Source organism: Hyperolius riggenbachi, chromosome 11, assembly GCF_040937935.1.
Source record: "Hyperolius riggenbachi isolate aHypRig1 chromosome 11, aHypRig1.pri, whole genome shotgun sequence".
NCBI classification, from domain to species: Eukaryota; Metazoa; Chordata; class Amphibia; order Anura; family Hyperoliidae; genus Hyperolius; species Hyperolius riggenbachi.
Window position 1 is genome coordinate 46,951,106 of NC_090656.1, and position 26,693 is coordinate 46,977,798.

The 26,693-nt window shown below is 45.4% G+C and overlaps 1 protein-coding gene and 1 long non-coding RNA gene across 5 annotated transcripts in view; one reads left to right on the top strand and one right to left on the bottom strand.

The window, feature by feature from the left end:
- WWOX (WW domain containing oxidoreductase) overlaps nt 1-26,693 on the bottom strand; it is a 1,347,942-nt gene that overhangs the window by 550,397 nt on the left and 770,852 nt on the right. The gene's annotated exons all lie outside the window — the stretch shown is intronic.
- LOC137537643 (uncharacterized) overlaps nt 21,242-26,693 on the top strand; it is a 153,314-nt gene continuing 147,862 nt past the window's right edge. The window contains exon 1 of the long non-coding RNA XR_011024641.1: nt 21,242-21,364. This is a non-coding gene — a long non-coding RNA (uncharacterized lncRNA). The remainder of the gene's footprint in view (nt 21,365-26,693) is intronic.

Below are 26,693 nucleotides of genomic sequence, written 5' to 3' on the forward strand. Positions count from 1 at the left end.
TGTCACATGCCCAGAACAAGCATGCAGCCAGTGGAGTCACAAAACCTGATCTGCATTCCTGCTCAGTGGTTAACCAGCCTGGCGTTCTATTAAGATCGCCAGGCTGGCGACCGGACGTTTTAAATAAAAAAAAAACACATGCAGCCAAATAAAAGTTGGCTGCATGAAAGCCCACTAGAGGGCGCTTCTGTTGCGTACTTCTGATCGCCTCTGGCGATCAGAAGTAACAAGAAAGGCCGCGATTTCGCTTTCCTCGTCGCCATGGTGACAGGCGGAGTGACGTCATGGACGTCAGCCGCCTTCGATCCAACCCTTAGCGCTGGCCAGAACTGTTTGGTCCGGCTGCGCTGGGCTCGGGCGGCTGGGGGGACCCTCTTTTGCCGCTGCACGCGGCTGATTGCTGCACTGCGGTGGCGATCAGGTAGCACACGCGGCTGGCAAAGTGCCGGCTGCGTGTGCACCTTTTTATTTGATAAAAATCGGCCCAGCAGGGCCTGAGCGGCAGCCTCCGGCGGTAATGGACGAGCTGAGCTCGTCCATACCGCCAGGCTGGTTAATCAGTCACAGTGATGTAACAAGTGCCCTCATGAGCCCCATGGGGGGAGGAGGGTGTCACCACAGCTCCCAACTGTCATCCTTTTGGAGGGACAGTCCCTCTTTGGGAACCCGATCCCTCAGCCCCTCTTTAAGGACTGATGTACAGATCTATGTACGGTAAATATATGTGATTTTCTATGTGTTTGACGCTAAACTTTATTCCCATCCTTTAAAATGATATAATTCTTATTTTCAAATGTTAACATAAAGGAAATTGAACCAGGATCAAAAAGACCAGTGTGGTTTGGGGGGGGGGGGGGGGGTGCACATTGGCCTTAAAGTTGTATACATAGTTGTAAAAGTGGTATAAACCATTAAACATGTATATAAAATCACTGAATAATCAATTGGTAGAACAATTAAAAACACAGAAACAACATGGCATCAGTTAACAGACTACCTATGTATCATTATGAAATAGAGAACAAGCAGCATACATAAGTCTCAGTAAATTCATTGTAATGAGGAAGCTGATATAAACCTATGTGCTAGATGTAAGCAAGAAAGGGAGAAAGGAGGGGAAAAGGACATAGCACAAGGGGGAAGAGGAAGGGGAGCCCCGCCAAAGCACAGACTACTTATCATAGAAGGTATTGAGGTCAAGTTTTGAATTGAGCCCCATGGGGACACGGGTCCCCAGTTTCCATATCCAGAAGGCTTCTCGTTTTAATAATCTACCATATAAATCCCCTCCCCTAGGTGAATGTGTCAGCCTTTCTATGCCTTGAAATTCAAATCCGGACATATTGCCTGAGTGAGCATAGAAAAAGTGTTTAGAGACACTGGAGGCGTGACTAATGTAAGCAACATTTCTGAGACACCTTCCAGCACCATTATAGTGCTCTGAAATTCTCTGACAGAGGGGACGGGTAGTACATCCCACGTATTGTATCCCACACTCCATGCAAGCGACCAAATAGACAACATTTTGAGTCTGGCAGTTAATATACTGTTTCATGTCATAGTCGCTATGCCTGGAGAACGAGACAACTTTACGTGTTTGGTTATGCACTCGACAGTAGCGGCAGGTGCTGTATCCGCACCTGTATGATCCTTTGTGTGTTAGCCAAGTTGGTTTAGGCCTGTCCTCACTCCGAAACAGGCTGGGGGACAAACTAGTACCCAAGGTGGGGGCTCGGCGTGAAGAAAAGCCGCAGCCCCCATCTAACACCTTATACAGCTTGGGATCGGAGTGAAGAACTGGCAGATACTTTTTAATGATACTAACTACCTGATTGTACTCAAGGCTGTAGGACGTGACAAAGTTGATGCCTCTGTTGGATTGGCGGTCCCCACTGTTAACCCCTGGGGCAAGTAAAGATGTCCTAGTTCTCTGTGATACTTGATTTTTCGCTTCTATAATGAGATCCTTCCGATATCCACGACAACGAAGTCTGGATTGTACCAAATTTAGCTCTGTTTGTAATTTGGATGGATCTGAACAATTCCTAGCCGCTCTGATCATTTCTCCATATGGGATGGACTTCAAAGTGTGTTTGGGATGGCAACTCGTGGCAAGAAGCAACGAGTTGCCTGCACATTCTTTTCTGTATGTTCTAGTCTGTATCCTCCCCGATGCCACATGGCCACATAGAGAAAGATCCAAATAATTGATTTCTGTGGCACTATGTAACATCGTGAAGGACAGATTCAAATTATTAGTATTACAGTACATGAGGAATTTGGGAAGATCTGTCTCCGGACCCCTCCATACCAGCAGCAGATCATCTATGTACCTGGCATACCAAAACATAGAATTAGAAAAGGGGTTTCGCTCTCCAAAGATGTGGAGCTCCTCCCACCATCCCATGTACAGGTTTGCTAGGGATGGGGAGAACTTAGCTCCCATAGAAGCTCCACATCTCTGGAGATAAAACACTCCATCAAACATAAAATAATTTCGGCTAAGCAGATGATCTACCGCTAGAAGGAGGAAGTCACAGACAGTCGACGAAAATGATCCATATTTTCTGATGTGAAAATCTACAGCCTCAAGGGCTAACCTATGTGGGATGGAGGAATACAAAGAGGCCACATCCATTGTGACCCAGGTGAAGGATGACTCCCATTGTAAGGATTCCAAACTTGACAGTAAGTGTGTGGTGTCTCGTAGGAACCCTGGGAGGCGGCACACCAATGGTTGGAGGCACCCGTCCCGTCCAAGACGCTCGCCCAAGGAACCTATGCCAGCCACAATCGGGCGGCCTTTAGGTGGATTATCAGGTTTATGGACCTTGGGCAAGTGATGGAAGACAGGTACAACGGGCGCCTCCACCAAAAGGTAGTCCCTCTCCTTCACACTGAAAACCCCCAAGGAAACTCCCAGATCCAGTAATTGTCCAAGTTCAATTTTAAAACGACTAGTTGGATCTGCGGGTAGAACCTCATAGGTGGTAGTATCCCGCAGTTGTCGTAGTGCCTCCTCTCTGTATGCTGTCGCATCTAGGACCACTACAGCCCCACCTTTGTCTGCATTGCGAATCACTATCGCTTTATTATCTTTGAGGGACTGCAGTGCTTCCTGTTCCTGTTGTGTCAAGTCTGAGGCTGCTCTGCCAACTTTTTTTATCCGCATAAGATCTCTTTCCACCAGATCTTGGAAGGTGTCAACTATGGGGGTGCGGGCCTGGAAGGGATAGAAGTGGGGATTAGAGGTGGCCACGGGGCCCGGGGCTGCATCGGGAGCTGGGCCATCACTCAGGCTGGACGTTTGTTCCGACATGAGGATGGAGGAGGCCTCCTGGAATGGAGGGATCCGCCCAGCGCCCGAGGCAGAAAACGCAAAGGGCCCCGGGGCCACCCCATCCCTAACTCCCAACTCCTCCGCCTCCAAAAAATGTTTCCTAACCAATAAATTCCTCACAAATTTGTTTACATCTAGCATAGTGTTGAACACATCGAAATGATGTGATGGTGCATAGGATAGACCCCTGGAAAGTAGGGAAACATGAGCCCTAGAGAGATCTACTCCAGACAAATTGATGACATTAGAAATATTGGAAGTGTGTGCTACCTTGCGTGTCTTACGACCTGCCCTCCTGGTCCTTCTCCCCCTCTCCTCCTGTATCTCCGACCCGATTTCCTCGGTTTTTGATAATAGGTCAATTGCCCTGGGGGGGGGGGGTTTCTTGTGCTGCCCGTCCGCGCTGGTCCCCCCCCTGCCGGTTGGGGGTGCCAGAGAAGACTGACTGTACCCTGTTCTGCCTGTTATCTGAGGAATCAGAAGCAGAACCTGTGCTGTCTGCAGAACTGAAACTGACTCTTTTGTTGTAATTTGGTTTACGAAGAATTGATCTAGATCTATGTACAGTTTCCCATCTACCCCACTCGTATACTACATTGTTCTTATAATCCCCAGTGTCTCTGATAAATTTCACCCGCTTAGTGTTCATAATAAGATTCTCAAGTTTGGTGATGTTATCCTTCATTCTATTAGTCAGTTCATCAAAATGTTCAAACGAAGAGAGTTTATTTAACTCTCTCCTAGAATCAGATATTTGAACCTTGATGTCAGCTAGTTTTCTCCCCCTTGTGCTATGTCCTTTTCCCCTCCTTTCTCCCTTTCTTGCTTACATCTAGCACATAGGTTTATATCAGCTTCCTCATTACAATGAATTTACTGAGACTTATGTATGCTGCTTGTTCTCTATTTCATAATGATACACAGGTAGTCTGTTAACTGATGCCATGTTGTTTCTGTGTTTTTAATTGTTCTACCAATTGATTATTCAGTGATTTTATATACATGTTTAATGGTTTATACCACTTTTACAACTATGTATACAACTTTAAGGCCAATGTGCACACCCCCCCCTGGGAGTGGCCTTACACTATTTAATCTGTGTAACACATGTCTCTGCAAGCTATGATTAAGGAGCCATTCTATGCTCCGATACGGGTGAGCTTTTTTATACTGATGTTGGATTAAGAATAAAGAGTTTTTTTTAATTTTTCACCCTACTTCTGGTGTAGCGGGATTCCTTTACTGCAACAATTGTAAATTGGGGTGTGTCGGGGGCACAATTAGGGGTGCAGCTGAATTGTCCCTCTTTCTTATCTTAAAACGTTGGGAGATATGGTGTCACTTGCGGCAACTTGCACAGTAGCGGAGGGAGAGACTTTGCTTCCAGAGGCAGGACAGGTCCTCACTTGTATCTTTATTGCAGCCACGCTCTGTACAGCCTATCATCTTGTGGCTCCCGCTGCACATCATATGACATGTAGAGATGAGAGATGCAAGGAGCTGTACTGCACAAAGCTGCTCTGAAGAAATGAGTACCTGTCCTGCCACTGAATGTATCACGATCCGTTGCCTCTGCACTGCTATATCTGGGAAGGGGAAGCGAAGGGCATGCAGAATATACAGCCTACTTTACACTAGTGGGTGAGGTTTTGCTGTGGCGTCCAGCAAGCTTAAAGGACCTCTGTCACGAAAATCTTACAATTTAAAATACATGCAAACATATACAAATAAGAAGTACATTTCTCCTGGAGTTAAATAAGCCATAAATTATTTTTCTCCTATGTTGCTGTCACTTACAGTTAGTAGAAATCTGACATTACCGACAGATTTTGGACTAGCCCAACTTCTCATAGGGGGTTTTTAGGGTTTGCTTTATTTTTAAAAGCACTTAGTGAATGGCACTTGCTCCGTCCAACTGCCAAAAAAGTGTACGGTGAGCAGGGAGGGCTGGCCAGCATCATTGTATAAATCTTTATCAGAGATTGTCTTTATAAAGAATAAACACCATGCTGAGAATCCCCCATGAAGAGATGGACTAACCCAAAATCTGTCGGTAATGTCAGATTTCTACTACATACTGTAAGTGACAACAACAAAAGAGGAAAAGTCATTTATGGTTCATTTACTATGGAAGAAATGTACTTATTTGTATGTGTTTTAAATTTTAAGATTTTCGCGACAGTTCCTCTTTAAGTTATACCCCTTGTATGATAAGTCATATACTGTACTTAATACGCAGTGCACTTTATAAAGAATGCTATTATGACAGAGACTAGGGCTTCCCTTTATTAGAGATACTACAGTAACATTAAATGGGATATACCTTTTGTAAGGAACGCTATATTAATACTGAGTGGGGCTTCCCTTTATTAGGAACACTAATACCAATAGTGGGTGGGGCTTTCCTGTATAAGGAACACAAGGCCTTCCTTTTGAGTGAGCTAAAATATGAATACAGATTTATTTATTTTTGCTCATCACTACTGAAAAAGTGACAGGAAACCAAAACTGCTAATCAGAAAGCTCAAGATACAGTATTATTAGTATTATTATTAGTTTATAAAGTGCCAACATATTTCGGGGCACTGTACAAAGTAAGAAACAAACATAGGGTACATAGTAATACAGACAATGGTATCCCCCAATATATAAAAATCATAGGCGTCGCTAACCCCATTTATATGTGGCCCGTGCCCCGGTTCTCTTTGTGGGGTGCCCACGATTTGCACTTTGGGGTGCCCACGCTAGGTGCCCCGAACAAACATGGCTGCCGGGTGCTCTACACGCTGGCCGCCAGCTTCTGGGCGGTGCTCACTGCGCCTGGAACTGGCAGGGGGCGTGTAATTGTATTGAAAAGGCAGGGGGCTGGAGCGAGCTTGAGTAGCTCCGCCCCCTGCAAACGTGGATGCGGACAGAGCCATTCACCCGCCCACCATCCGCAGCATGGCTCCCTGCATCCAGGAAAGGAGCGATGTCCACCATTCACCCGCCCACCATCCGCAGCATGGCTCCCTGCATCCAGGAAAGAAGCGATGTCCGCCATTCCCCCGCCCACCATCCGCAGCATCCCTCCCTGCATCCAGGAAAGGAGCGATGTCCGCCATTCACCCGCCCACCATCCGCAGCATGGCTCCCTGCATACAGGAAAGGAGCGATGTCCGCCATTCCCCCGCCCACCATCCGCAGCATGGCTCCCTGCATCCAGGAAAGGAGCGATGTCCGCCATTCACCCCGCCCACCATCCGCAGCATGGCTCCCTGCATCCAGGAAAGGAGCGATGTCCGCCATTCACCCCGCCCACCATCCGCAGCATGGCTCCCTGCATCCAAAAAAGGAGCGATGTCCGCCATTCACCCCGCCCACCATCCGCAGCATGGCTCCCTGCATCCAGGAAAGGAGCGATGTCCGCCTGGCTGTTGCCTGGCTGTCCTGCTGATCCCCTGCCTCTAATACTTTTAGCCACAAACCATGAACAAGCATGCAGCAGATCAGGTGTTTCTGACATTATTGTCAGAGCTGACAAGATTAGCTGCATGCTTGTTTCTGGTGTGATTCCCACTCTACTACAGGCAGATAGCTCAGCAGGGCTGCCAGGCAACTGGTATTGCTTAAAAGGAAATCAATATGGCAGCCTCCATATACCTCTCACTACAGTTCTCCTTTAACAGAATACTACAGGAAAAAGGGCCTTACAAAATACCAGGAAAAGTACGTATTTTTTCCATGCACAGATTTACAACTAAATCTACTACCTGCCACCATAAATAGCTTTGTTATTTTATACGAAAAGCCTACTCCTTTACATCAAGCACCATATCATCTGAAATATCGTCACACAAACATTGGCGTCTGGTGTCTTTAGTGCTTCGCTATAATTCTCGGAGACAAAGTATGATATAGGAGTGAAAGACAAAGTGACTGGCCAGCCGGAGATTTATATACCTCCATAAAAACCATTCAAGAGTTTCAAACATTCTAAACAGAAAATGCAGTAAAACGGGAACGATCACCGAGAGGTCTTCATTCTTCCCAGAGGCCACGCTGGAGGTAATCATGGGCACTGGTGGCAAACATTATTACGGTCATATTAGAAATAGTTTAGCAAATTATTTTTGTTGCATCATTTGCGACTATAGGCTTCTGCTGAAATAGGCAGCCATCATTGTGGGAGTTCTATTAAACAAAACAGGCACACTGCAATGTATTCACAATAGGGGTAAAGTGCAGAGGCTGCAACAGCATCTTAGGCCCCGTTCACATCTAAAATCGCAAAACTTTAGCGTTTAGCGCTAGCGTCTTGCTCGAGTGATTTTACAGCGATTAGTGCAGTAAAAATCAATGGACACTTCCGCAATTTCAGAAGGTGCTTTATAACCACTGTACCGCGATCGCTCCAGAATCGCTCCAAAAATGCTGCAGGTAACGTGTTTGTGATTGGCGCTATTCGCAAAATGCCCGCGATCGGCACTAATCGCGGCAGTGAGAACACTGCCATAGGGTAGGGTAGAATCGCACTAGCACTTTTAAGAAGCTTTGGCGATTAGCGGGAATCGCCTTATTCCGATTGAGGGGCACACATGGGACCCTTTTCCAGTTGCCGCAGTAGCTTTTTATTGGTACTGTAGAGACAACAGGCACCCCTATATCTGCTGAGAATAGTGGTAATCATTAACAAACCATTTTTCATCTTTGCTTAGGCTAGGGGTGCACTGGCAATGCATTGTGGGAAATCACAAAACCCTGTGCACCCCCTTAGCTAATATACATCCAGTGGTGTAGCTAAGGAGCTTTGGGCCCCAGTGCAGGCTTTAGGCTTTGTTCACATCTAAAATCAAAATCACAAACGCAAGCGTTTTGCGATTTTGTGAGCAATTTTTTAGCGCCTCCCAGGACTTGCCTGCGCGCTGTGTTTTATTTAAAGCGCTTTTCTAAAACAAGTCGGGTCTTTGACCTGGAAAAGAATGAATACAATTTATTCTTAAAATCGCAAATGCAATTGCCGCACAAAGCAATTTTGTGAGCGCTTAGTGCTCTTCCTATACCCTCCATTAGAGCAAAATCACCCCCAAAATGGTACAGGCACCGCTTTGCGAAGCACAAAGCGGACAAAACACGCTGATATGAACTTTCTCATAGAGAATCATTGCACAAGCGTTTTGTGGGCGGTTTTGAAAATCACCTGCGCTTCAAGCACTCTATACATAACCTGGAGCCCTCCCCCCTTATATAAGGCAGCAGCGTCGGTCATTTGCTCACTCTGTGTGCTGTTGTATTAGTGAGAGAAGGGAGAGACATTGGAGAGATAGGGAAAGCTATAGTTAGGAGGTCTGTTAGCTTGCTCCTTGCTGATATTTGTTGATGAAAAGCACCCCAAAACAGCTTTTTTGAGAGCTAATGTTCTTATGATGCGTTTTTTTTTTTTTACGTGGCCCACTGACACTGCATATACAACCCTGTCTGTCGCAGCTGGCCGTTGCTAATTGCTATACTGTGCCAGGCCCAGCACTTTCAGTGCCTAGTGTGACTGCTGCACATTGTATTACACTACCAGTCACTGCATACCTTTCACTGCATCTGTGTGACAGCACGCTGTTTTATATACCAGTCACTGCACACCTTTCACTGCGTCTGTGTGACCGCACGTTGTTTTATTTACCAGTCACTGCATACTTTTCACTGCATCTGTGTGACCGCACGCTGTTTTATATACCAGTCACTGCATACCTTTCACTGCGTCTGTGTGACCGCACACTGTTTTATATACCAGTCACTGCATACCTTTCTCTGCATTTGTGTGACCTTATGTTGTTTTAGATACCAGTCACTTCATAACTTTCACTGCACCTGTGTGACCACACGCTGTTTTGTATACCAGTCACTGCATCTGTGTGACTATACGCTGTTTTATATAACAGTCACTGCATACCTTTCACTGCATCTGTGTGACCGCACGCTGTTTTATATACCAGTCACTGCATACCTTTCACTACATCTGTGTGACTTCACGCGATTTTAGATACCAGCAGTCAGTGCATCCATTTTCACTGCACCTGTGTGACTGCACATTGTTATACCAGCAGTCACTGCATACCTTTTGCCGCAACTGTGTGACTGCACATTGTTATACCAGCAGTCACTGCATACCTTTTGCTGCACCTGTGTGACTGCACATTGTTATACCAGCAGTCACTGCATACCTTCCACTGCACCTGTGTGACTGCACATTGTTATACCAGCAGTCACTGCAACCATTTCACTGCACCTGTGTAACTGCACATTGTTATATCAGCAGTTACTGCATACCTTTCACTGCACCTGTGTGACCGCACATTGTTATACCAGCAGTCCCTGCATACCTTTCACTGCATCTGTGTGACTGCACATTGTATTAGTCAAGTCAGTGCATACCTTTCACTTCATTACCCCCTCAATATGGACAAAACAACAGGCAGAGGCAGAGCCAGAGGCAGGCCACCCGACAGGTCTGTTCGAGATCGTGATTTCGTGCGGCCCTCGACCAAAGTACAGTGTTCAATAGAAGGCATGTGCCATCAAACCCCAATATTGTCAGGACGTAGTTGACTATTTAACACAGAACATCTCATCTTCCTCAGCTTCTGCGCGGAAGCGTGACATATCTTCCACCTCCTGCTCTGATTCTGGCACCCCACTTAACACTCAGTCGGCAGCCATCACCAAAGTGCCATCATCCCAGGGCTCAGCGGTGTGGACATTTTTGTGTGTGTCTGCCTCAGATGAGAGCAATGCCATCTGTACTCTTTGCCACCAAAAATTGAGCCGTGGAAAGACCAAGTCCCGCGTAGGGACAACTGCCTTACAAAGGCACATGATGAAAAAGCACAAACTGCAATGGGATGACCACCTGAGGAAAAGCAGCACACAAAAGCAAAGCCACACACCGCAGTGGAAGATATCAGGCTGCAAATATTTCTCAAAAAAGGCGATACCGAAACTGTACCGTGATGTTGAAAGGCAAGTGGTGTCACCTCTGGCACACAGCGTTGGGTCAAGGGTCCATTTGACCACGGATGCTTGGTCTGCAAAGCACGGTCAGGCCCCACACACAGCATCTGTGCCTGCACACCGTGTGACTGCCTGCCCAAGACTAAGATGGTTCCCACACAGCATCTCTGCCTGCAGGCCGCTTGACTGCCTTCTCTGCCACCACCAACAGGGTCTAGGACTCCAGGTGGATTCCTCAATTTTTAAGGCCGCTGCTCACAGGACCAAAAAAGTCCAATAGAGCAGTGTTCCCCAACCCTATCCTCAGGGCCCACCAACAGTGCATGTTTTGAGGAAATCCACAAAGGTAGTTCATCAGTTCTGCTGAGACACTGATTACCTCTCCTGTGCAGGTTTGTGGTTTTCTGCAAAACATGCACTGTTGGTGGGCCTTGAGGACAGGGTTGGGGAACACTGCAATAGAGAGCTAATAGTGTGGTTGAGGGGTGGCCCCAGTGCGGTCGCAACCTCTGCACCCCCTATTGCTACACCACTGCATACATCCAGCATTTTGCATGTGCATGTCTCTCATAGTTTAACTAGCCAACCTCGGCCCCTATCACTATAACATGGAAGAAAGCATGAAATGAAAAGCTAAACTTTGTCAGCCACAGGCTAATTCTCCTAGAAAGCCCCGTTTTATGGTAAAAAGACCCTTTGAGATTTAAGCCGCGAAAAAGGAGAAACGCGCCAAGAAAATGCAGACAAACTGTAACATAAATGGGACATCTTGTAGTTCAAAGATGACAGGCCATGTTTCATATATGTGGATATTTTATCAGCACATTTCCACAATGTCCTGTTTTTAAAGTCCGCAGTATTGGCTTTCTTGTGTAAATGGATAGACGGCAACTCAAAAGAAAATGATTAGCGCTCTCTGCACCTAGACATCAGCCTCTGTGGACTTTTTGGATTTCAAATCCGAAAAAAGAGAGAGCGACACAAGGAAGCGCTTTGCTGTTTGTTAAAACGTCGGCACAGAGAGATCGTGACTTGTAGGAAAAGAAGACATTGCTGTCTGTACACGACTTTTATGTGTTTAAGCCCAGCAGGGGGGAGAGGGATGGCAGGAGAGACTCTGATGAGGTGCTGCCTATGGCTTCTATCTATCTAAAGCAGCATCCCGGAGAGGCAGGAGGGATTAGGACATTCCTAAAAGAAGAGAATCTTCATGTCAGCTTGATGTTGCTAAATACATTTTAAATCAGTGAGGTGCAATTTATCAAAGAGAAAAAGGTAAACTGTTGACAAACACCCCCTTCTCCGCTCTCAGATGTCACTGAGGATGCTTCCATTTGACTTTTTGCTGAGAAATGCTAAATAATATAATGTATTAAAGGAAGCACATATCGTTCTGATTTTGAGCAGGGGGCAGCTGAGTCCGATCAGCCAACGCAAAATCAGTCTCTACTTCACTGCAGAGTTACAGATTACCCAGCAAGCTCATGGTGAACCAAACTCCCAGGAGTGTGTAAGGGGCTGAAAGGGATTCAAAAAGCCTCCTTACTAAAATGCTATGCAAACACAGAGGGTATTTGTCATTATTCATGTTGGAGTGAGCATATGATGTCTCCCACAATGCATCACTGCTGAATATGATGAATAGCTAACCACACTCACAGAACCGCTAGAATGCAATGATGTGTCATCTTGTTAATACTACAAAGCCACAATAATCCTACATGCATACAGACTGTTTCAGACTGGTTGGTCTTCATCAGTGCATGGCATGGATTAATATGGCTCTATGGGGTAGGACTTGAAACACCCAGAGTTACAGATTGCCCAGCAAGCTCATGGTGAATCAGAACTCCTAGAAGCATGTAAGGGTGTGCATGGATTTTCGCTACACGGTCACTTTGGTGCAGGGAAAGCCGTATGATGGCTCACCCTGCTGCTGTTTAAACTCTGGGTGGCATTAAAGGGAAGGTTCAGGGAAATGTTTAAAAAAATAAAAATCCATATCCACTTACCTGGGGCTTCCTCCAGCCCGTGGCAGGCAGGAGGTGCCCTCGCCGCCGCTCCAGAGGCTTCCGGTCGTCTTCGGTGGCCGACCCGACCTGGCCAGGCCGGCTGCCAGGTCAGGCTCTTCTGCGCTCCAAGGACGGGCTCTTCTGCGTCCCACGCGGGCGCGCTGACATCATCGGACGTCCTCCGGGCTGTACTGCGCAGGCGCAGTAGTTCTGCGGCCACCGAAGACGACCGGAAGCCTCTGGAGCGGCGGCGAGGGCACCTCCTGCCTGCCACGGGCTGGAGGAAGCCCCAGGTAAGTGGATATGGATTTTTATTTTTTTAAACGTTTCCCTGAACCTTCCCTTTAAGGCTGCTTACACACAGGGACGTTACAGGCGCACGTTAGTGCAGCCTGTAACGCTCCCCCAACGCACAGCAATATAACACAAGTGGGCTGTTCACACTGCCCACGTTGCGTTACATGTAACGCTGCACGTTCTGCCGAAAGTGCAGCATGCTACGGGATTACAGCGGCTAAAGCCGCGTTAGACTGTTTGCACATGCTCAGTCATGTTGGGGAGGAGTGGAGAGCGGCCAGGCACATGGCTAATTAATATTCACTGCACGTTGTGACGTGCAGTGTTTACTTCCTGGTGCGGCCGCTCTGTGCGGCGATTGGCCGGCGGGACCACGTGATGCCGCATGCGTCCAAGAGTACGCATCACGGACGCCAGAGTGAGCTGCACAACGCGGCTCACTCTGACGTCCACATCGAAGAGCACCAGGCCTTGCGTTAGGTGCACGTTATACGACCTTAACGTACCACCTAACGCAACGTCTTGGTGTGCAAGTAGCCTAAAGAGAGCCAAGGTGGGCTCATAAAATAGAAAAAAATATGCTAATTGATCTGGGGGCTGAGCGAATCAGGTAGCCGCCAAAACCGCAGCTCCACTTTCACTTTTGTGACCTCTGAGTCATGATGCTGGAAAGAGAGAGATATCTCTCTCTCGCAGCTTAAAGGGAGGCAGGGGAGTGGCAGGGGGCGTGGCCAGGGAGAGAGTGTTGCCCTATGGCAGATCTGGGCAGCCTGTAGGAATAGGGAATGCCTCTCTTTACCCTCCAAGATAGTGACAAATATTGTTTCTAATATCGGGGGGCTATAGCGCTGCGGCGGGGGAGGGGCATAGAGCGGCGGTGTGGGGACACAGAGGCATGGCATGAGGCAGAGAACATGCCTCTGTGTCCCATCTGCCCCCCACACACAGACACACACACTGCCTCAGTACTAGTATGAATTAGATTGTTTGTATGTGTATTTTACCAGTTTGTCAGGTACTGCAGTTCCATTGTACACAGGGTCGTTTGTAGGCATAGACAACCTAGGCAAATTTACTGGGGAGACAGCAGCATGAGGGGGCACCAAGGAGCTAGTCTTAGTAAACCGCACTTTATTATTATGCACAAGTGCTAGTGTCATTAAGATGGGATGGAATGGAAACTTTAACACCTAAATGGGCACTGCTGAATAACATAAAGTTTGCTTGGATAGCATAACAATGGTCTCAATTCGCTAAGATCATACTGGTAATAAAAAGGCAAGTGAAAACTTACCACCACACATTGGTCAGTATTTTCAATGTTGATTCACTAAAAAAGCTTGGATTATTAACATGTAGTGATACATTTTCATAGTGAGAGTGTTGTCTTATCACTGTAGTCCTTAAAGTGGACCCTAACTAAAAATACAAGATTTCAGAAATAAAATCTATTTTCTAAATTAGAACAATAAATAGTAACCTTTTTTCAGCTGCATGATGACAAATATAAAATATTTTACATTTATTGGAGGAACCCCTCCCCTTCCTTTCATATTGCCGGCAAATAATCCGGCAAACTGGTGGAGTAGATGGTGTCCAGCAAAGGAGGAATTGCTAATGGCTGCCACCTGTATAATCCTAGTTATGCAAAGAGAGGGGTGAAAAGCATGCACTAAAATGTTCATAGGCTTGAAGGAGTGTTTATTTATCTTTGTATGTGTCAGAGTGGTGCAACTAAATATTTAGAATTAAAAAAATGTTTGGTTTGGATCCGCTTTAAGTTATCACCTCTGTAGTTAGTGTCATATAGGGAGGGAAGGAGCACACACATGCAGAATGTAGCTCCACCCCTCTTGCTGTCTCTTCTGCCAGTATGATTACAGCTAGCCTGTGTAGACAGCCAAGGTAGGAGAGAGAGGCTGTGTGTGCGTTTGTGTGTGTGTGCGCGTGTGTGTGCGTGTGCGCGTGTGTGTGCGTGTGTGTGCGCGTGTGTGTGCGCGTGTGTGCGCGTGTGTGCGCGTGTGTGCGCGTGTGCATGTGCTTTATGTCTCTCTCTCCCTCTGTGTGCCTGCTGTGTATAAATCTCTCTATACAAAGTCCCCCCAGTAAATAATAAAGCAGACAGCTCAGAATGCTTCATTTTACATTGCAGTTTTAGTAACACTCCACTTAACAACAATTTAGGCCAGGTGATAACTTCTCACACAGGTTACACTTGCATTCCTCTCTGTGAATAAACAGTCTGAACTTAACTTTAGAATTCTGTAGTAATTTTCAGGATTGAAATGTTAACTTTAGAAATCTCTCTTTAACTTTAGACAGAAACCTTAACTTTAGGTTTGTCTGAGGCAAATTGTTTAGTGAATACTAAATGCTTTATTACCATGGTGATAACACTAGAAACAGCTCAGAAACGTTATTAAAGACAGGAGATGAGCTTAGTGAATTGACGCTATTGTTTTTTTTTTTTTTATTCTTTTTTTATAAAGTAGCTACACACCTCTCAGCATTTATTGGATTTGTTATGTTGATTGAGTAGATAGAAATAATGGGTATATCCTTTATAGCAGGGTTCCCCAACCTTTTCCGGCCCGGGGACCACTTTCTGACCAAATTTTTCTCCGGGGCGCGTGGCCGCCATGTCCTAGTGGACAGTGTCGTGCGCAGCGGGTTACGGAGGGCTGGGGTGCGGGGGCATAGCTAGCATAGTTGCCTCACTATAGGGAGTTTAGTTGCCCCAGTATGGCTAGTATAGTTACCCAAGTATAGCTAGTATAGTGCCCCAGTATAGCTAGCATAGTGTCCCAGTATAGCTAGTATAGTCCCAGTATGGGTAGGTAGTGCCCCAGTATAGTTAGTATAGTGCCCAGTATAGCTAGTATAGTGCCCAGTATAGTGCCCAGTATAGCTAGTATAGTCCCAGTATGGGTAAGTAGTGCCCCAGTATAGCTAATATAGTGCCCAGTATAACTAGTATAGTGCCCAATATAGGTAGGTAGTGACCCAGTATAGCTAGTATAGTGACCCAGTATAGCTAGTATAGTGCCCAGTATGGGTAGGTAGTGCCCCAGTATAGGTAGTATAGTGCCCAGTATAGCTAGTATAGTGCCCAGTATAGCCAGTATAGTGCCCAGTGTAGCCAGTAGAGTGCCCAGTATAGCCAGTAGAGTGTCCAGTATAGCCAGTAGAGTGCCCAGTATAGCCAGTAGAGTGCCCAGTATAGCCAGTAGAGTGTCCAGTAGAGCCAGTAGAGTGTCCAGTAGAGGCAGTAGAGTGCCCAGTATAGCCAGTAGAGTGCCCAGTATAGCCAGTATAGTGTCCCAGTATAGCCATTAGAGTGCCCATTATAGCCAGTAAAGTGCCCAGTATAGCCAGCAGAGTGCCCAGTATAGCCAGTAGAGTGCCCAGTATAGCCAGTAGAGTGCCCAGTATAGCGCCCAGTATAGCTAGTAGAGTGCCCAGTACAGCACCCCAGTATGGTAGGTAGTGCCCCAGTAAAGCCGCCTGCCCCCCTCCGCGGCCGCCACTGCTGTTACCTTAGCCGGCGGCTGCTTTCTCTCTTATATTTCTCTCTCCTGCCCGGCCCGTGTAAGTGATTCACAGCAGCGTGCCCCGCGGCTGCTGTGATGATGAGGGAGGAAGCAGGAGACGAGAGAGCGCGGCTACCTGTATCGCTGTTACTATGGGAACCACTATTTCTCTCCTGCTTCCTCCCTCAACACAGCAGCTGCGGGGAGCGCTGCTGTGAATCACTTACACGAGGCCGGGCAGGAGAGAGGAATATAAGAGAAAAAGCGGCAGTGGGCCGCGGACCGGTGGTTGGGGACCCCTGCTTTATAGGCTAGTTCTGTTTAAACAAAACAATATTAGTAAATGTATCCTATCAATGCGTCATTGCTGTCTGACTGTAGAAGTACAAGGCCTAGTGTCATAGGTAGAAATACGCCTAGTGGAAAAGAAACTGCCAAAAAAACAGAAGTATGTTAAAAGAAATGTATTTAACACACCTTTAAAACATTAAAAAAAAAAAAAAAAGCATCAGGAAACTCAAATTTAATGCAACATGTAAAGGCAAATAAAATGATGAGAATAGTCTGCCTGCCAGAGCAGTTGACTTTGGTGAAAAACAAGATAATACGTTAGCAAGTCGCGGTTACACAGCGCTTCTTTGGCTGATTACCCAAATTCTGGAGGAACGCTTGAAAGAGGCGAACCTTCAAAGTGTTTTGCAGTGCATGCCTAACAATGGCGGATAAAGTTGCATAAAAACCACAGTAAGGCCCCTTTTACACTTAATCAGTTAGTATGCGTTAGTGCGCGTTTTTTCCATAGCAGTGCATTGTGAAAAAGATTTCAGTTAAAACGTGTTAAGTGTGAAAGGTGCCATAGGAAAACATGGGCATTACTTTGAAAATCAGTTTTCTTTCAGTTATAACTGAGAGCAACTGATGAAGCTTAAAAGGACCCTAACTGCACAAATTATGCAATTTTAGGAATGCAGATTCCAACGCATTTGTGGAAATGCAGTCTTAGTGTGGCCTAGCAATGAGCCAAAATTTAGCATCCGGATTTGCAATTAAGACAATTTAGGAAAAATCGTAATTAATTTCATCATGATTCTTTGTTTTGCGTCATAACTTTGCATAACTTAACTCGTAATTTTGTGTTTAATTTTGTGTTACTAATCATTTCAGAATTTTTGCAGAACACAAGTAACACACAATTAAAATGTTCATAATTTACGCAGAAATGAATCCAGAAAATAATTGTAATTATGAAAATTATCGTAAATACAAAAACAAAAAGTGTACTTAGTCATGATAACAATTTTTCAATTACTATTGAAATTACTTTAAAATTGCGATGAAATCGTGATCGCGGAAAAATCGTGCAAATTTGATCACAGTTGAGCAGTAAGTCAATGGGAGAATTTTTTTTAAAAAGCTCTCAGAAAACGCTGATAGCTAAAAAGCGCTTAGAAAAGCGCTTATAGTATGTCTGAGCCCTTCATGTTCCAGCTGGGACATTATCTGCATGGAGTTTGTATGTTTCCATAAGTTTTCTCCAGAAACTAAAGGTTATTCTCACATCATTTTTGGGGAAGGGAATTATGTAAAGTGTTACAGAAAATATGTCAATAAAATAATAACAATGCATATGATTGCACCCTCTGGTTCCACCCTTCAACTCAAAAATATACTGGTAAACTAATTGCTTCCCTTCCTCAAAAACAATCCACATCTGTAAACTAGTAGGAGCATTAGACCGGAAGTCCCCTTAAAGGACATCTGAAGTGAGAAGAATATGGTGGCTGCCATATTTGTTTCCTTTTAAACAATATCAGTTGCCTGGCAGCCCTACTGATCCTCTGCCTCTAGACATGTATCCATAAACCCTGAAAAGGAATGCAGCAAATCAGGCATTTCTGACATTTTTGTCAAATCTGTCAATCTTTCAAATTTTGTCAGTCAAGATTGTTTCAGGTGCGTGATGCAGACAATACTGCAGCCAAATTGATCAGTAGGACTGCCAGGCAACTGGTATTGTTTAAAAGGAAACTCATATGGCAGCCTCCATATACTTCTTGCTTTAGGTTCCCTTTAAAGTGTACCTGAACTCTTGCATACGACAGAAGGAAAACAGAGAGAAATGCACCCTGTATGTATTTAGAGAGCTTAGCCTGTCTAATTCCCTCTCATCCGCGACTAATCACAAGTGCAATTTGATCTCTCAGCTGTGTCAGCTCAGGAATCTCGGCAGAGAAGCTAATTTGTAAACACAGGATGTTAACCCTATGTCTGCTTCCATGAAAGAAGGAAGTACACACACTGCAGGCTTAATCTACAAAGCAATCAACTTTATTGGGGAATCAACTTCAGTATAGTTGATCGAAAGTCGTTATGGAAGGATTTCTATCAGCTGTAAAAAATATTTTTTTTCTTTAAAGTTTATTACACTGTTGCTTATCTTTTAGAGATAAGAGGAAGAGCTAAGGGAGCTGGGAAAAAAGGGCGCAGGCAGCTAGTGGACAAAAAGGGCGCCGCCATTCACTTCCATAATAAATAACGTTTAACCTTCCTGGCGGTAAGCCCGAGCTGAGTGCCGCCGGAAGGCACCGCTCAGGCCCCGCTGGGCCGATTTGCATAATTTTTTTTTTGCTGCACGCAGCTAGCACTTTGCTAGCTGCGTGCAGTGCCCGATCGCGGCCGCTACCCGCCGATCCGCCGTTATCCGTCGCGCCGCAGCCGCCCCCCCCCCAGACCCCGTGCGCTGCCTGGCCAATCAGTGCCAGGCAGCTCTATGGGGTGGATCGGAATCCCCTTTGACGTCACGACATCGATGACGTCGGTGACGTCATCCCGCCCCGTCGCCATGGCGACGGGGGAAGCCCTCCAGGAGATCCCGTCCTTTGAACGGGATCTCCTGATCGCCGATCGTCGGAGGCGATCGCAGGGGCTGGGGGGATGCCGCTGAGCAGCGGCTATCATGTAGCGAGACTTTGTCTCGCTACATGAAAAAAAAAAAAATTACAAAAAAAAAAAGATTTGCTGCCCCCTAGCGATTTTTTAGCAAACCGCCAGGAGGGTTAATGGGCACAGAGCAGGAAAAAAGGGCGCCGGAGCTAAATAAAGTTTACAAACGGCGCCCAGAGATGTTTAATGATTTATAACTGAGCTTGTGGTGATTTATGTTTATAAAATGCACCAGTGCCGAATAACGTTTATAAAAATACTAAACATGTTTATCTTATTTAACTAATTAAAACATTATTTAAAGTTTTATACCTTACTGTTTTTAAAACATTATTCACAAAATAAAGCGATCAGTACGTAATGTAAATTGCAAAATATTTTTTTATTTAAAGTTTTATCCCTTACTGTTTTTAAAACATTATTCACAAAATAAAGCGATCAGTATGTAATGTAAATTGCAATATATTTTTTGGAGTCACAATTTGTAAAACATTATTATCCACATAATAAAGCGATGACTAAAGGGGGTTGTTAGGGTTAGGCATCACCAGGGGGGTCTTAGGTTTAGGCACCACCAGGGGAGTCTTAGGTTTAGGCACCAACAGGGGGGTCTTAGGTTTAGGCACCACCAGGGGGGTCTTAAGTTTAGGCACCACCAGGGGAGTCTTAGGTTTAGGCACCAACAGGGGAGTCTTAGGTTTAGGCACCACCAGGGGGGTCTTAGGTTTAGGCACCACCAGGGGAGTCTTAGGTTTAGGCACCAACAGGGGGGTCTTAGGTTTAGGCACCACCAGGGGGGTCTTAGGTTTAGGCACCACCAGGGGGGTCTTAGGTTTAGGCACCACCAGGGGGGTCTTAGGTTTAGGCACCAACAGGGGGGTCTAGGGGTTAGGGATAGGTACAGGGAGGGTTCTGTGTGAGAGTAGGCTTAGGTATAGTTTTACTACAATTTTAGTAATATTTACTAATGTTTTACAACACTTATTACGAACGTAGTTATATTTATATTATCGTTATAAAGAATATTTTCAGATTTTATTATAAGAACAAACCATAAATGAAGGTTATTCACAATAATATACAATTATAACAATTAATCATATATTATCGTTATTTTAATAAACGTAATTCTAAGTTTCACTTTTGAAACAGGGAAGATTAAAGTTTTCACAATTGCCGATTTCATAAACATTATTTAATGATTTATACATTTGTTAAACATTATTTGTAAACGAAATATAGCACACTATTTTTATAAACGCTATTAATGATTAATTGTTAATTAGCGTTTACACCCCGCGCCCTTTTTGTACGTACGCAGAGCTAAGTTAAGGTCCGCTTTAAAGGACAGGTAGTGATATGAATCATTCACTGAAGTATCTATGTTCTGCGAAGATATGTCTGTGGTATACAAATAACAATAATAAAAACAACAGCTAAGCAACGTATCAGTGCAATAGGTAGTCCGTATTCATGTGACAATACTGCAATACTGTTTACTCGATCGCTACACGTTTCTGCTCCTCTCCTATAAATGCGGCACAGCCTGACAGGCAGCTGTTTGATTTGCTCGTCCCTCTCCAGCCATGTTGTTAGGACTTTCCGCTGAGGAGAACACACACACAGCAGATCTCTGCGTGAGTCTATCAGAATGTGTTCACTAACATGCTGGTCCTGTCCCCCCCCCCCCCCCCCCCCCAGCAGAGGGGATGCTGCTGCAAAGGGCAGAGGAGCAAAAGACTTGAAAGTGGTTAGCAAGGTGTAGTAATGAAGAAGCGAGGTAGAAAGTCTTTATCAGATGAGTGGGGATTTGTCAGAGATTAATAGTATTCTATTGTGATTTCCATATCTCACAAGAAAGGCACCTACCCTGACAGGGTCCAATTACTTTCAACAAGCAGGGCTTGCTACACGGAGCCTCTGAACCAGAATGGCCCCGGCGCTGTGGAAGGCTTTCGTAGCGCCAGATAACAGCCTGGTGGTTCCCTCTGATCACTGCCTACCTTAAATGAGTTAATCTCGTTTTACAGATGAATTGCTATTTTGTCTCCCGCAGGCTGTGATTACTAGATAAAAGTACAGTGTTAACAGGAGGTCTGGGTCTTTTCAACGACCGATTCTACATTCACTGAGTAAGTTCCACATACCAGGTTTTATTTTCTCTCTCCCGTTTTAATTTAATGATCTCTCCGCAGAACATCAGAAGGAGAGTGCTACAAAATAACAGGACAGGATAAAGTTTTTACAAGACTTGCGTGGTAAGTAGTGGGAGCTGGCTGTGTCCACATTTCATTAGCGAGGGGCTTTGGGGGAATGCACATGGCCTGCTCTGTTTGAAAAAGAGCGCTTTGTGCTTTCTTAAAAACCTTTTGATATGGAATAACTAGAGTGCATTGGGATGATTCCACCTCTGCTCATTAGGAAATAATTGGGGGAGAGGGAGATTTTTAGGCCACTGCTTTGATGCCATGGAATGCAGGAGTTTACTTTGGCCGATCGCTGGGGCAGATAGCGGTCGTGGTGAGGCCAGAAGAAAGGCCAGTGCTTGCAGTACAGGAATGCTGTAGGTTGTGTGGGTTTGTGAAAATAGCTCTGCTGAATATCTTTAATGAGAGCTGAAATCATTTACAGACAGGTCCACATTTCTGCAAAGGTCACATAAGGCACTGCTTACGGGAGATGCAACCCAAGGGGGGGGGCGGAAGATAGATAAATAAAGCGGGTCACTAGTGATGAGCGCAAGTTTCGCATATTTGTAATTTCGCTTCGTAATTTCGCAATTACAATGCAAAATTGTAATGCAGAATTTCTGGTAAAATCGTAATTCCATTTGCAAATGAAATCCATAATTTTGCAATTTCACGCAAAATGGGGCAGGACCTCCTGCTATGCTCTGCATTTACACACTAAGCTGGGGGAGTGAAGGAGGGGGATGGAGACAGATTGTGGCACAAGGGAACATAAGGAGGCACAGGGTACAAAGTAAGGCACAAAGGGGGCCAGAAGGAGCCTAGGTACAGAGGGAAGCACAGGGCAACAGAGGTAGCACAAGGGAACAGAAGGAGGCACAGAGGGGGACAGAAGGAGGCACAGAGGGGGACAGAAGGAGGCACAAAGGGGGACAGAAGGAGGCACAAAGGAGGACAGGAGGATAGAAGGAGGTGGGGGGCAGAGGTAGCACAGAGGGATAGAAGGACACAAAGGCACAAAGGGGGCTAGAAGGAGCCTAGGTACAGAGGGATGCACAGGGCAACATAGGTAGCACAAGGGGACAGAAGGAGGCATGGGGGACAGAAGGAGGTACAAAGGGGGACAGAAGGGAGCACAGGGGGGGACAGGAGGAGTCACAGGGGACAGAGGGATGCACAGAAGAGGAGGTAAGGAGGCTCGGATAATCACAGTGGTGGCTGCCTGCAACTTACACTATCCAGACACAGCAGAAGCAGATGATAGAACATTCGTGAGTGTGGGCCTTCATTTGGGGGCGACCTTAATCCAGAGGCATGGCGCCCCCCAGGACCAAAAGCACTCCAGGTGATGGCCTGGAATGCCTATGCCTAAAAACGGCCCTGGTCAGATGGAATGCAACAATGCACCATTTCTTTGATCGGACATAAACTTAAAAGCCAACACTGAACAAGGCCCATGCTCAAACCAGTCACACTGATTCATGCAAAATACAAATACTACCTTTGGAAATTAAATATTCAAATTCAGAAACCCACTGTGTAGCTATGCTTGCCTGCAGCTGTGCACCTTCCCATACAGGCTTACAGCCTCTAATGGTGGGGTAAAGTCCTGTGAGTAGAATGAGGACTTAAAGGGACACTTAAGTCAAACAAAAAAATGAGTTTTACTCACCTGGGGCTTCCAATAGCCCGCTGCAGCTGTCCGGTGCCCTCGCCATCTCCCTCCGATCCTTCTGGCCCCGCCGGCAGCCACTTCCTGTTTCGGTGACAGGAGCTGACAGGCTGGGGACGCGAGTGATTCTTCGCGTTCCTGGCCACAATAGCGCCATCTATGCTGCTATAGCATATATCATATACCATATAGCAGCATAGAGGGTGCCAATGTGTCTGGGAACGTGAAGAATCACTCACGTCCCCAGCCTGTCAGCTCCTGTCACTGAAACAGGAAGTGGCTGCTGGCGGGGCCAGGAGGATCGGAGGGAGACGGCGAGGGCACCGGACAGCTGCATGGGGCTACTGGAAGCCCTAGGTGAGTAAAACTCATTCTTTTTGTTTGACTTAAGTGTCCCTTTAAGGGGGCTATTAAGGATTTGATTATTTGGACGATCAATTTTCCAATTCAATCATGATACCAATCAGAAACAATCATTTGGGCTCACTAACAGAAAGAAAGCTGCTATCCAACTCAATCAGATTAATGGCAACTGTTTTTTTAAATAGATTTCATTCATCTGATCAAATTGGACAGGAGCTTTATTTCTGTTTAGTGGGCCCAAACAATCGTTTTACAATTGGTATTACGAACGAATCAGAGAATTGATCGTCCATATTGTTAACTGCCACTTTTACAGCTGCTCACCACTTACTTATGAGCTAGCAGTACAACAAAGTATCATGGTGTCCACCGTATTGCAGGGATGCTGAGGAAATGTAGCCTGGCATCTTTTGTTCTTCTTAGGTTCCTTGGGTCACACATGACTGACCAAGCCAGAGAAATGGGCTGTACTGCAGTCTGCCCATGATACATATATTCTATCCTCCACTTGTTCGTATACACTGTTGTATTCACTTATCAACCTGATTCCTGTGGCCGTTCATCTTGATTGGTTTGGGGTTTGGCTGAGTTGTAATACAAGCTGCAGAACTCAGAGGACTGCTTGCCCGATTTCGTACACGACCTCGGCTTCCCAACAGAAAATCTTTGTGGCAGATACATGAATAAAATCGCGGCTTGTAACAGTAGCCTCTGCCTGCCAACATCTGTATAACGGAATGTTCTGCAACTTAGTCCTGAAAGACAGAACACAATGCAAGGAAGAAACAAACACACCGGGGTCAGAGATGAGCAGCGAGTAGGGGGCACGATCAGAGGACATGACGACAGAAGGTTGGAAACTTCCCCGAATAGGCCTGTCTGGATGACACATGCCTGGCCTTAGGTGATGCTAAAGACAAACAGAGCCAAGCTTTTACCAGAACCATCAAAGTTTATTGGCTCACTCATACAACAAAAACACATGATGGATACTGTCATGCATGGGTCACTCTGCTCATGGCAAATAGCTGGGATGTGACAGAGGGGTGTGTACCCAACCAGAGTCGATCTTTACCAATGTTGGTTGAAGCAAAGTCAAAAAAGAACCTTAAACGATACCCGAAGTGGCGTGTGACATGATGAGATAGACATGGGTATATACGTACATTGCCAAGCACACTAATAACTATGGTGTGTTCCTTTATTTTCTTTCTCTGCCTGAAAGAGTTAAATATCAGGTATGCAAGTGGCTGACTCAGTCCTGACTAAGACAGGAAGTGACTACAGCAGGCTTTATCAACCAAGGTTCCCTGGAACCCCAGGGTTCCTTGAGGACTCTGCAGGGGTTCCTTGGCATTTTACCCCATTGTGGGGAAAGTATAATAAAGCACACTATAATAGGTGGTACTGTAACAAGAAGCACTAAATTGGGGGGTCAGGAGACAGTATAATGAGTGGCAGTGCAATAGGAGATAGTGAAATTAGCAGCCTAACCTATTTAAAGACCATGCCTCCTGAAAATTAAATGTAGGGGTTCCTCGAGACCAAAAAATTGTTTGCAGGGGTTCCTTGAGATCCAAAAGTTATTTACAGGGTTCCTCCAAGGTAAAAAGGTTGAGAAAGGCTGGACTACAGTGTGACCCTCACTGATAAGAAATTCCAACGATAAAACACTTTCCTAGCAGAAAATGGCTTCTGAGAGCAGGAAAGAGATAAAAAGGGTCAATCATTTATAAATTTTAGCTCTACCATACTTCAATGAATGTGTCATCGAGCAAAAACAATAAAACAGTAAAAACTTAAAAAGTAGATTTAAACATAAAATAAAGCTGTGGAACATCTTAAAAAGTCATTTTTAGGAGAAGAAAGATCGATACAATCATTTATTTCATTAGTTTATTTTCACTTCGGGTGTCCTTTAAACTGGCAAAAAAAAAAATCTGAATAAGGTCCAGTACATACTGCTGCGATTGCGCTGCATTTTTAAAATCGCATGCAATTTTTAAATTGCAAAGCCTTCATGAAAATAGAAAAATCGCATCGCACCAGTGTGTACAGGTCTTCACCGACCTTGCGATTAAAAAAACGCATGCGATTTTAAAAGTGCAGCGGAAGCGCAGCAGTTTGTACAGGACCTGAAGCAGTAGCTAGCTGTACAGCACATATACTTAAAAGATGTGTACTTTTCAATTTTAGCTGTTGGACCCATGGACAAACCGAACCATTCCTCTCCGATCTGAATCTGATCAGAGAGGGATCGAAATCTACCGAACTGCAGCGTTGCACTCTTCGGTAGGGATGGTCAATGGGATGCATTTCAAGTTGATGCAGGATTATGTAAATTTTTAATGCAAATTGATGCGTCTTCAAAATGAATCAATCAAATTTTACCTCCGCAGGATTTGATTGGTTTATGTACAAGCTGCATACATTTGCATACAAAATTTGCATAGTACTGCATCAGGTCCAAATGATTTGCATCTCATTGACCATTCTTAATCTTCTGTACACTGCAATGCTATGGGCTGTAGATCTACCGCCACGCCCGATAGACTAAAATTTACCATCCAGTCAAATCTTAATTTTGATGGTATTTTTGTCAGTAATCGATCGAAATTACGATCAATGTGGCTCAATGTGGTGCAGATAACCAGCAGATTTGCTCACTGATTGAATCTGCTAGTAAAAATCAATGCGTCTTTGACCTGATTTAAAGTATACCAGAACTGAGAAGGATATGGAGGTCGGAGCAGTGCTTTTCAGCGCTGCTAGATTTGGGCGCAGCCAGCGCCGTCATAGACTGTAATGGGAATCAGTCTATAGCGGCGCTCAGTGAGGAAGGTCGGCTCCGTCAGAAGACGGAGCCGAAGTTGCTTAAAAAACACAATAATTCGGCCTCCAGCAATCGCTGGAAGCCGAATTATTTCATTCCCCCACTATCCATGTCGGCCTGGAGGGGGAATAGTAATTAAAACGCCCCGGACTTGTGCAGAAGCAGGACCAGCCATTTAACAGCTGGATCCTGCGCCCAAGTCTACCAGCGCCGTATTCAAATGTACGCTATGGAGGTGGCCCTATTTATTTACTTTTAAACAAAACAAGTTGCCCTGCAGTCCTGCTGATCCTTTTGACTGCAGTAGCATCTGAATCACAACCCCGCAACAGGCATGCAACTAATCCAGTCAGACTTCAGTCATAAATATCTGATGTTTGCTCAGGGTCTAGGTCTAAACATATTAGGAGGTTGGTTGGGCCAGTTTTTTGTGCACCAACTGGTATAAAAGTACCGTAGGTCTTATGCTTATGAATTCTTTGTGGTATGTGTGACTGAGAAGTGGTGGGGTGTGACTAGAGTTGTGGTAG